The 12298-nt window shown below is 47.3% G+C and overlaps 1 protein-coding gene across 1 annotated transcript in view; it reads left to right on the forward strand.

Moving 5' to 3' along the window:
* KHNYN (KH and NYN domain containing) overlaps positions 1–12298 on the forward strand; it is a 35223-nt gene continuing 22925 nt past the window's right edge. Inside the window, exon 1 of the mRNA XM_080978156.1 lies at positions 1–94. The gene's annotated coding sequence lies outside the window, so the exon portion shown is untranslated. The remainder of the gene's footprint in view (positions 95–12298) is intronic.

The following is a 12298-nucleotide window of genomic DNA, read 5'->3' on the forward strand; positions in this document are numbered from 1 at the left end:
ACAGCGTCAACTGTCAGCCCCACATCTGGTTTGGTTTGCCACATTGTCAGTGCGCAGAAGAGAGGGGATCCCAAAGAGACCTCAGCTGTCGCTGGTAAGAACGCTGGGACAGAAAGTAGAAGACCCAGAAATCTGGGGTGATGGCAAAAAGGGGGGTGGGGGTGGGATTTTCGCTCCTCAGAAGATTGGCTGTGTTTACGGCTGCCCAAATTTGATTCAAGGCTTTTCCCAAACCTTAGCTTTGGGGCCTGTTTCCAGTGGCCCTGGAGTAAGAGGAAGCGAGGGAGCTTCTGTGCATGTGCAAAGCACTTGGGGGGGGCGAATTCAGGGAGGAAAAGGTTATCAATGGCTTATGAGCTTTGCCTCCACAGTCAGAGGCGATGATTCTTCTGAATACCAGTTGCTGGAAGCCACAGTGGTGAAGTGTGCTCTTGCCCTGGGGTCCTGCTTGTGGGTTACGCACGGACCTCTGTTTGGCCTCTGTGAGAACAGGATGCTGGACCAGATGGGCCACTGGCCTGATCCAGCAGGCTCTCCTTATGTTTCGTTCCCTGGTGACAAATCCCAGAATAGTAGCCTTGTAGGGATGCGGGTGGCGCTGTGGTCTAAACCACTGAGCCACTTGGGCTTGCCAATCGGAACATCAGTGGTTCGAATCTGCGCGACGGGGTGAGCTCCCGTCGCTCTGTCCCAGGTTCTGCCAACCTAGCAGTTCGAAAGCACGCCAGTGCAAGTAGATAAATAGGTACCGCTGCGGCGGGAAGGTAAACAGCATTTCCGTGTAATCGGGCACTTGTCACAGTGTCCTGTTGCGCCAGAAGTGGTTTAGTCATGCTGGCGCGGAAGGCTGTCTGTGGACAAACAGTGGCTCTCTCGGCCTGAAAGCAAGATGAGCACCGCATCTCATAGTCACCTTTGACCATGGGTGTAGCCAAGGGGGTAGGGAGGGGAAGCTGTCCTCCCCAATCAATAAAAATCAATAAAAATACATAGCAAACTGAGGTTCTTGTCCCCCCCCCCAAAAAAAGGCCTGCCCCCTCTAACAAAAGGCCTGCCCCCTCCTCCCAAAATCCTGGCTACAGCCATGCCTTTGACTAGAATTAACTGTCCAGGGGTCCTTTTCCTTTTTACCTAGTACAGTGGTACCTTGGGTTAAGAACTTAATTTGTTCTGGAGGTCCGTTCTTAACCTGAAACTGTTCTTAACCTGAGGTACCACTTTAGATAATGGGTCCTCCTGCTGCCGCCGCGTGATTTCTGTTCTCATCCTGAAGCAAAGTTCTTAATCTGACGTACTATTTCTGGGTTAGCGGAGTCTGTAACCTGAAGCGTCTGTAACCTGAAGCATCTGTAACCCGAGGTACCACTGTAGTCTTGTTTTGTCTGTCGCAGTGCAGACAAAAGAAGAGCCTTGCAGGACTTTAAAGAAGAGAAGGAACCTCAGGTGAACTCCATTTCCCTGGGGCTTCTCTATCCAGCCCTCAGGTCTCTCCCCAGGACACGGCCCCCCTTCCCCGTTGGTTCTTCTTCAAACCCTCCTTGACTGTTGTTGCCAGGAGAGAATGAGTCTGTGAACTCAGATAAGGCTGCTTGGTTGCCTGGATGGAAGAGAGGGGTGTGTGACTGTGAGCAGAAACAAAGGAAAAGTTCACGTTTGTAGTTCCTCCCCCTCTGACGACACCCACTGCTGGCACCAGGCCCCTGGGAAGTTGCCTGGGAAGGACTGTGTCCCCTGTGTTGATAGAGGTTGGGCCCAATGTTGGGCCCAAGTCGGATAGGCCTTGGGTTTGGTGTGTGTGTGTGTGTGCGCGCGCGCACACACACACACACACACACCCTGGGCCAAATTCCAAGTCTTTATCATTAGTACACAAATCTTTTAGCAGCTTGGCCCCAGTTTCCTTAAGGGATCACTGTGTTCCTTATGTGCACATTGAAGCTTTTTGGTCAGCTGAACATGTCCTTTTGCAAGTGCCACGTCATGTTGCTCCTTGGGAAGTCGATCTTGCGTGGAAGCCCATCTTTTGGGACGTCCTGCCATTTAACCTTGGGCAGGTCTTTATTACATATTTTAAGTGGCCTCCACTTGATATATCAATATCAACAAGTCTGTATGGGCACATAGTTCAGTCGTGTGTAATTGCTTTTTGGGATTTTTTTTAAAAAAAGAATCTGATATGAAAAGAAAGGCTGTACAGCACAATCAACAGGCGGTGAAAAGGCAGAAATTTAAAGGTCTGAAATTGTAGGTCTGCCATTGTAGTTGTACAGTTTAAGGGACAGCTTTTTTTTCCAGCCGGAACTCGCCGGAACTCAGTTCCGACACCTCTCAGGTGGGCACCATTGCCATTCTCAACTCTTCCTAGAAAAATGGCACTGGTTTAAGGACTATTAAACATACCAAGTATTAGCCTATCCTGCGGGAACCATGAGCTACATCCAACTAAGTTGTACTCAGAATGAACCCATTAAAGTTAATGTACCTAAGTCAGTCATGCCCATTAACTTCATGGGTCTGCTCTGAGTAGGTACAGCATTGGATGCAACCCAATGTGAGTATTATTTACATATTTTTTATTTATTTTTAATGTCAGATTATTATTATTTTGTGTATATATGTGTGTGTGTGTGTGTGTGTGTGTATATATATATTCCTTAACTTGTCCCCAACTTAATCTTGTGTTATTTTTTCCCATAATAACTGAAAACCAAACTTGATTATACCACACCTCTTACAAATTATCTCAGAAGGCTTTCCATTCTGATCGTTCATGCTAGTATTAATTGGTATTGGAGCTTTTTTATTTATTTAAATGAAATCAGTATTTTCTTCATGTGATCCATTCCACCCGTCTCCCCAACAGTACTAGAGAGGCTACACGGGCCCTCCAAATGTCCTTATTTTGCAGGAACAGTCCCAGATTTATAGAAGTCATCCCAGTTTCTGATTTGATCCCAGAATGTCCCACTTTTCCTTAGGATATCATGGGTGAAATGTTGGAGGGTATGGAGTTATGAGACCCCTGAGCTAAGGAGATCAGCAACTATGCAACCTTTCGAAGGTATCTGAGGCAGCTCCATATAGAGAATTAAAAATAAAAATGTTTTTGTGTGTGTTTATATATACTCCCTACAATCCCTACAACATTAATGTCTCACATCAAATATAATTGATCTGTAGGAAGGATTTCATGATCTGAAAAGAGAGACGATGTATCATGTATGTGCTTTGGTAACCCTAAAATCTTTAATCAAAACAACAACACAGGGAGTGAAGAATATAGTCCCACACTTTAGAACTGAATCACATTTTCATCTTTAATGCCGGGCATTGCTCAAAAACTTTCCAATGGCACCCACCCAATATTTCTTGCTTGTCCTTGCAATAAAATATTCTCACTACATGCAGGAAGTCCCAGGTTCAAGTCCCAGCAACTCCAGACATGGCTGGGAGAAGCTTTTGGCTGGAACCTTCAACAGCCGCTGTCTCCCTGGGCAAGCAATACTGGCCTAGATTGGCCAGACACAGTATAAGGAAGTTTCTTATGGAGGCATTGTACAACACATAACACCTCTTCACCAGAAAACCTCCCTTCTGCACCACCTGTGGAAACAACTAACAAAATTACGGGCCCATTATAGCACACATTTCCTTTCCTCCGTTCACAAATCTGTTATGACTAAGATGTCCACCAGGCTCATGCCGTGGCGTAGCGTGGGGGGTGCGGGGGGGGCCAGCCACAGCAGGCGCAACATCTGGGGGGGGCGTGCTCGCACTCGCAGCTCTCTGCCCCTACCTGGCTCACTCACTCTCTCTCACTGCAGTGCTGGCTGTGCGAATCCGATCCGAGCCGCTGGGTCGCCGCCCACTGTGGAGGGGGTGGGTGCCAGGCGTGCGGTGCGGAGAGAGAGTGAGGGACTATCTGGGGGAGGGACAGTGCAGTGGCCGCCCAGCGCAGCGCTGAGCGCGGGAGAGAACCACACCAGACCAGACCAGGCAGCAGCAAGAAGAAGCTGGCAGCGGCGGCAGGTTAGGGGTTAGGGGGCGCAAATTACTTGCCTTGCCCCGGGTGCTGACAACCCACGCTACGCCGCTGGGCTCATGAAACGGCTTTTGCATCTTCTATTGTGGTTTTATGAAAAGCCTTCTGCATTACTCCCTCCACAAGCCCTTTTCATTACTCGTAACACTGACGCTTCCCCCTTTGCATCCACTCGCTCATGATAAACACGTTGAACGCCATGAGAATGGCCCGTCTTGGATGGGGAAGTTTCAGGGAACGAAAAAACCAGCGGTGATATGTCTTTGTCATAAACAGAGGCATCCTTTGCTATAAGCAAATAATAAAACTGGCTCTTTTTCATGTCAGCAAATGGCTGAACTGCCTACTTGGCTCACAGGAAGAAGAGACTGAAAGCAGCCTCAATTCTAGACCCACTGAAGTTGGGGAAGAAGAGGCAGAGGAAACATCCTTCTGTGTAATGCCTGTCCCACAAGTGGTTAACTTTTGACCCTCCAGGTATTACTGGACTACAAATCCCATCACCCCTGATCACTGGCTATGCTGGCTGGGGTTGACAGGAACAGGAGTCCAAACAATATCTGGAGGGCCACAGATTACCCACCCCTAGGCTGCCATTCCATATTTCCTACATTGCTCCCATTAGCTTGTCTTTTTTTTAAAAAAGATTTTTATTTATAATTTTCATTTATAACAAATAAACATTTCAAACGGAATAAAGCAATCCTTACATATAATACCTTGACTTCCCTCCCTGTCTTTCTGCGGTTCCTTAAATTTACTCTGGTCAAACGCCATAAATTGGAGAGTATTAGCCGCAAGATCATAGATGAGGCAGCAAACTATTCTCTTGTCACTTTTTGATTTTGGATCTATCAACAGCAGGGAGGAAAGTATGGCGTGTGGACAAGCCTCCCCGTGTTAATAGTAGCACGATTAAGGGCCCATCCAGACATTATTTTTATTGTGCATTCTTGATGATTTGTGCTCATGATGGTAGCAGGGTGAGTACTGTTTGTGCCTGCAGATGTTTTGGGCCAGACACGCTGCTTCATTTCCTTTTTAAAAAAATTAATAGATATTTATTTGGTTTATCAGATTAAAATTTTGCGGTCACATATCCAACATACAACATAAAAACAAGATTCCAAGGAATCTCCTGGACTTCCCCCCTCCCCTTTGTGGGTCCTATTGTTAATCATTTCCTTCTGCATCTTTTATAATAATCCAAATCTTTTACCTCTCCATTCCCCATTAAACTACAAGTGATATTCCAACCCTACTAACAATTTTAACTGTTTACAATGGTCTTTAGGATAAGTTATAAATTTTCCCCATTCCTTACTAAAATTTTGGTCTGCCTGATTTCTGATTGTTCTGGTCATTGTAGCCATTTTGGCATAATCCACCAACTTGAAATATATATAAAAAAATAATAAAAATATCCAGTAGCACCTTAGAGACCATCTAAGTTTGTTCTTGGTATAAGCTTTCGTGTGCATGCACACTTCTTCAGATACCAACGGAAGCTTATACTTCTTCAGATATGCACACGAAAGCTTATACCAAGAGCAAACTTAGTTGGTCTTCAAATGTCTTCTGAATGTCAGGTTCCATAGTTGTTTATCTCTTTGACATCTGATGGGAGGGCGTTCCACAGGGTGGGCGCCACTACGGAGAAGGCCCTCTGCCTGGTTCCCTGTAGCTTTGCTTCTCGCAATGAGGGAACCGCCAGAAGGCCCTTGGCGCTGGACCTCAGCGTCTGGGCAGAACGATGGGGGTGGAGATGCTCCTTCAGGTATACTGGGCCGAGGTGGGTGGCTTCTTCCAACAACACCAACACGCTCACTTCACGCACAATGGAGGAGTTGCCATTTGTGATGTGAGACACACACCACACACAATTAAAAACCCATTTATCGGCAGCAAATATACATTAACGCCACCGCCTAGGATTGCACCCTGTAAATTCACAAATCTGTTGCGATTCCATCATCGTAAGGGCTGAACAAATACACTTTAATGATTGTGGAAAAACCAGCATGGGGGAAAATCTCCCAGCATTTAAGATATTACAAGGAAAAGCTGATGTAATACATGGTGACCTTCGAAGTGTGGTGACCATGGTGCATATCTAATGGAGTGAGTGGATGTCCTGTATATATAATAGCTGGGGAGAAAGTGCAACTCCATATTGTGGGTTAGTTGCTCACTTTCTTGCCACACTCTGATTTGAGCACCGCTATCTATCTGAACTATGAAGAAGGTTATTGCAGTTGGGTTGCTCTCCCTATGCCTTGCGATGGTTGTCTCTTCCATAGCGAAAGACTCGCCTGTGATACTGTGTGGGAGAGAATTCGTGAGAGCTGGCATCAATGCTTGTGGTGGAGTCCATATCCAGAAGCGTCTTCTGGCCATCTACTCTAGAGATCTCTCAGGTAACCCCAAAACCGTGCTTCCTCTCTTAAAGAGCAGGTTGAACAGGGAATCAGGCAGAGGGCCTTTCTGGTAGTGGCACCCACCCTGTGGAACGCCATCCCATCAGATGTCAAGGAGATGAGTAACTATAGAATCTTTAGAAGACATCTGAAGGCAGCAGCCCTGTGTGTTTTATTATGTTTTTATATACGTTGGAAGCCACCCAGAGTGGCTGGGGCAACCTAGTCAGATGGGCAAGGTACAAGTAATAAACTTATTATTATTAATGTTTAATAATTTAGCTAGGAAAATGTGATTTCTATTTCATTTATTTCATTACATTTCTGTATTCTCCAAGGAGCTCAAGTTCCAGTGTTATGAGAAAGGGAGAAAACAATCTATCCTCTTTTTCTACAACATGCAGAATTTTATGCACCTCTATCATGTCTCCTATGGGACGCGGGTGGCGCTGTGGGTTAAACCACAGAGCCTAGGACTTGCCGATCAGAAGGTCTGTGGTTCGAATCCCCGTGACGGGGTGAGCTCCCGTTGCTCGGTCCCTGCTCCTGCCAACCTAGCAGTTAGAAAGCACATCAAAGTGCAAGTAGATAAATGGGTACAGCTCCGGCGGGAAGCTAAATGGCAATCCGTGTGCTGCTCTGCTTTGCCAGAAGTGGCTTAGTCATGCTGGCGACATGACCCGGAAGCTATACGCCGGCTCCCTCGGCCAATAAAGCGAGATGAGCGCCACAACCCCAGAGTCGGTTACGACTGGACCTAACGGTCAGGGGTCCTTTACCTTTACCTATCATGTCTCCTCTTACTTGCCTTTTCTCTAAATTGAAAAGCTGCAAATGTCGTAACCTTTCCTCATTAGGGAACTGTGTCATCCTCTCAGTCTTTTTGCTCACCCTTTTCTAAACCCTTTCCAGTGCTAGAATACCCTTTTTGAGTTGAGGTGACCAGAACTGTTCGCCCTTGCCTTAAAAAGAGTCCGCTGGCTCAACACTCTGTTTGAAGTTCTTACGAAATGATCTTGTGCTTTTCCTTATGTTTTAATGAAGCGGATCGAGGAAACCCCCTCCAGAACGAAGATGTGATTTTTGACCAAGCCAAGAGAGCCGTAGGGAAAAGAGGGCTTCATTCCGTGGATAGAAGAGAGAAAGATCCCTCTACCCTCTCCGTAACGTGCTGCACTGATGGCTGTACTTTAGATGATCTCCGTTTGCTGTGCTGACATCTCATGTCTCTGTACCCAGTGAAATGAAAAATTAAATAGCATTGTTTTCTTGAACAAACTGCTAAACCATGCGTAGACTCCAAAATTTGTTGCTGGGACCCTGAGCAAAGCTTTAATCCAGGGGTAGCCAATGAGCTGCCCTCCAACTGTTGGACTCCAGCTCCCATCAGCCCCTGGTGACATGGCCAATGGTCAGCAACGATGGGAGTTGTAGTTCAGCATCATCTGCGGGGTCCACATTCCCCCTCTCTACCTAAATCAGTTTCATTCAACGAAAGCTTTAGTTGATTAACCCATGTGGGTCAATTTTAATCAGTGAAATGATAAGATTAAGGGCACGCTTGTGTTTTGTGTGTGGCTATTTTCATCCTCATGTGATTGAAATAGGCGAGGAAACTAATACAGAATATTAAACGAAGCTTGGCCTCCTGATTTTTGCTTTCAATAGCTTTTGCTTGTTAAGTCTTAGTATTCGACGTGGGTCGAAGTTGGCTTAATTCTGAAACTGTTAAACCATGATCTCCTAGTTAAGGAGAAAATGGTAAACCATAGTTTACAGAAGGCTTCCTGGTTTATTGCTTCCTGCTGCAAAGGGCAGAGAGGTCAGTTTGTATTTCAGTCTTTTAAGACCTGGATGTAACCATGCTCAGCTTCATGTGCATATGCACCTCGGCTCCCTGAAGGTTGAAAGTTACAACATGACTCAGGATGTAGGAACAGCCAGCAGTCTGGGGTCCATGATCAAGAGGCAGATAGTTCAGTATCCTAGAGGACATAAGAGAGAAAGAAACAGACAGACAGACAGACAGACAGACAGAGGAGATATAGCATAGGTCCAGGGCATGGAGAAGTCTAGTTGGACAGGATAATTTCAGAACCATGGACAGATCACTGGGCCTGAGCAACTACAAACTGACACTATTTTCCAGGGCCATCCAGATTTCTCCTTATCCCTCCACTTTCCTCCAGGGAAATCCAGTCTTTACTACTGAACCAGAGCAAATGCCAAGTAGATTTTCTCTGGATGGATGTTTTGCACCAATTTATCACTGAAAAAAGTGGGTTTTCCCAGGGAAAGCTGTGAGGAAAGGCCAAACCGTCCAGACCCCAGCTTAGAAAGTGGGAAACTGCCCGAACCCATGCTCTCTAGACAAGGGGCAAGTGGCAAAACACTGAACAGAAGTTGATTTGGGACTCTTGAGCAACAACCTCCCACACAAAATCTGGACTTTGGGGAGTGAGGAACGTAAGGGGGAAATGCACTAGGAAATGTGGAATAATAGGTTCCTGAACCTAAAAGGTAAAGGTAACGAACCTCTGACAGTTAAGTCCAGTCGCGAACGACTCTGGGGTTGTGGTGCTCATCTTGCTTTACTGGCCAAGGGAGCCGTTGTTTGTTCGCAGACAGTTTTTCCGTGTCATGTGGCCAGCATGACTAAGCCGCTTCTGGCGAAACCAGAGCAGTGCATGGAAACGCCGTTTACCTTCCTATTTATCTTGTTGCACTTTGACGTGCTTTCGAACTGCTAGGTTGGCAGGAGCAGGGACTGAGCAACAGGAGCTCACCCCGTCACGGGGATTCAAACCGCTGACCTTCCGATCGGCAAGCCCAAGAGGCTCAGTGGTTTAGACCACAGCGCCACCCGCGTTCCTGAACCTAACCTCCCTGTAAACAGATCTGAACAAATGCTTAGTCTAAGCTCTCTGCAATGCCCAAAATGAGCAGGATCTCTAGAACAAACCCCAACCTCAAATTATGCCTCTCCTTCCAGGCCCTGACTGTCTTTCCTCTATTGCCTGGCTATTATAAGAACCGAAGAAGAGAGGCCTGCTGAATTAGGCCAATCGCCCATCTAGTCCAGCATCCTCACAGTGGCAGACCAGATTCCTGTGGGCAGTTCAAAGCAGGACCTGAGCACACCAGCTCTTGCGATTCTGTGCAATGTTCGTTCAGAGGCACCCTGTCTCCAACAGTGCCCATTAGGGCTGGGTGATATCTGGCTTTCAACATGGTGATATATCACCAGCTAAGCATCACGATATACTGATATATCACAGTGTCTGAAATAAGGATGGTGCTATAGAGAGGCACTGGCTGGCTTCGAAGTTTTTCCCACACTGTGATTTTTGCATAGCGCACGCACCCTCACAGACATCGTGATTCACTATACATTGCCAGGCGGAAAAACTATGAAACCAATACGACAATATGGATTTCAAACTGGTTTGGGGAGGAATACAGCCGTACCTTGGTTGCTGAATGCCTTGGAACTCATACGTTTTGGCTCCCAAAAAATCAGAAACCAGAAGTGAGTGTTCTGGTTTTCTTTTCTTTTCTTTTCTTTTCTTTTCTTTTCTTTTCTTTTCTTTTCTTTTCTTTTCTTTTCTTTTCTTTTCTTTCTTTCTTTTTTTAAAAAAAGGTAAAGGGACCCCTGACCGTTAGGTCCAGTCGTGAACGACTCTGGGGTTGCGGTGCTCATCTTGCTTTACGGGCCGAGGGAGCAGGCATACAGCTTCTGGGTCATGTGGCCAGCATGACTAAGCCACTTCTGGTGAACCAGAGCAGCACACGGAAACGCCGTTTACCTTCCCGCTGGAGCGGTACCTATTTATCTACCGTATTTTTTGCTCTATAGGATGCACCCGACCATAGGACGCACCTTGTTTTAGAGGGGGAGAACAAGAAGAAAAAAATTCTCCCCCTCTCTGCTCAGTGCCCCTTCAGCGAAGCGGCAAGAGAAATGGAGACCCTTCCATTTCTCCTCCCGCTTCGCTGAAGGGATGCTGCGCAGCTCTCCCTCTCTGCTGAAGCCAGGAGAGTCTTTCTCTCCCGGCTTCAGCAAAAGGAACCTGAAGCCTTTGGAGCGCAGCGCGAGTTCCTGCTGCACTCCAAAGGCTTCAGGTGGCTATCCCTGAAGCCTGGAGAGCGAGAGGGGTCGGCGCGCACAAACCCCTCTCGCTCTCCAGGCTTCAGCGAAAGCAACGCGTAGCCTCCAGAGCATGGAGGGAGCACTCCCTCTGCGCTTTGGAGGCTTCGCGTTGCTATTGCTGAAGCCAAGGAGCCTGCATTAGCTCCATAGGATGCACACATCCTTGGTCCCTTAATTTTTGGAGGGGGAAAAGTGTGTCCTATAGAGTGAAAAATACGGTACTTGCACTTTGACATGCTTTGAACTACTAGGTTGGCAGGAGCAGGGACCAAGCAACGGGAGTTCACCCCGTCGCGGGGATTCGAACCGCTGACCTTCTGGTTTAACCCACAGCGCCGCCCGTGTCCCTTCCAAGTGTTCTGGTTTTCAAATGATTTTCAGAAGCCAAATGTCTGGTGCGGCTTCCACAGCTTCCGATTGGCTGCCGGAGCTTCCAGCAGCCAATCAGAAGCCATGCTTTGGTTTCTGAACATTTTGAAAGTCAAATGGACTTTTGGAATGCATTCCGTTTGACTTTCAAGGTACAACTGTATTGATATATCACCCAGCCTTGCCTTCCGTTAACTTGTCTAGCCCTCTTCTAATCACCCAGGTTGGTGCCCAATGCTATTCCTTGCCAAGCAAATTCTATAGTAGAACTAACCACTGTGTGGAGAGGTACTTCATTTTGTCTTGCCTTGAATTTCTAACATCTTGCTTTGCTGAATATTCTCGAGTTCTAGTTTCATGAGAGGCTGGAAAGCATTGCTCTATCCACTTCCCCAGCAGCATGCAAAATTGCACCGTACGAAAAGTTAAGGCAGCTGTGTTGGCACGTGAAGGGAAAACAAATTCAAAACCCCTCTTACGTGAAATTGGTCACTAGGTGGCACTAGAGTTTCGGACTTGCCTGGAGCAAGGTCGGGTGGGTGGGCAGTGAGTTATGAAGGGGAATTTCCCACAGAAAAGGAACAGCGTCAACTGTCAGCCCCACATCTGGTTCGGTTTGCTGCATTGTCAGTGCGCAGAAGAGAGGGGATCCCGAAGAGACCTCAGCTGTCACTGGTAAGAATGCTGGGGCGGAAAGTAGAAGACCCAGAAATCTGGGGTGATGGCAAAAAGGGGGGTGGGGGTGGGATTTTCGCTCCTCATAAGATTGGCTGTGTTTACCGCTGCCCGAATTTGATTCAAGGCTTTTCCCAAACCTTAGCTTTGGGGCCTGTTTCCAGTGGCCCTGGAGTAAGAGGAAGCGAGGGAGCTTCTGTGCATGTGCAAAGCACTTGGGGGGGGGGCGAATTCAGGGAGGAAAAGGTTATCAATGGCTTATGAGCTTTGCCTCCACAGTCGGAGGCGACGATTCTTCTGAATACCAGTTGCTGGAAGCCACAGTGGTGAAGAGTGCTCTTGCCCTGGGGTCCTGCTTGTGGGTTACGCACGGACCTCTGTTTGGCCTCTGTGAGAACAGGATGCTGGACCAGATGGGCCACTGGCCTGATCCAGCAGGCTCTCCTTATGTTTCGTTCCCTGGTGACAAATCCCAGAATAGTAGCCTTGTAGGGATGCGGGTGGCGCTGTGGTCTAAACCACTGAGCCACTTGGTTCGAATCTGCGCGGCGGGATGAGCTCCCGTCGCTCTGTCCCAGGTTCTGCCAACCTAGCAGTTCGAAAGCACGCCAGTGCAAGTAGATAAATAGGTACCGCTGCGGCGGG

The sequence above is a fragment of the Podarcis pityusensis genome, assembly GCF_964106645.2.
Source record: "Podarcis pityusensis genome assembly, chromosome: 13".
NCBI classification, from domain to species: Eukaryota; Metazoa; Chordata; class Lepidosauria; order Squamata; family Lacertidae; genus Podarcis; species Podarcis pityusensis.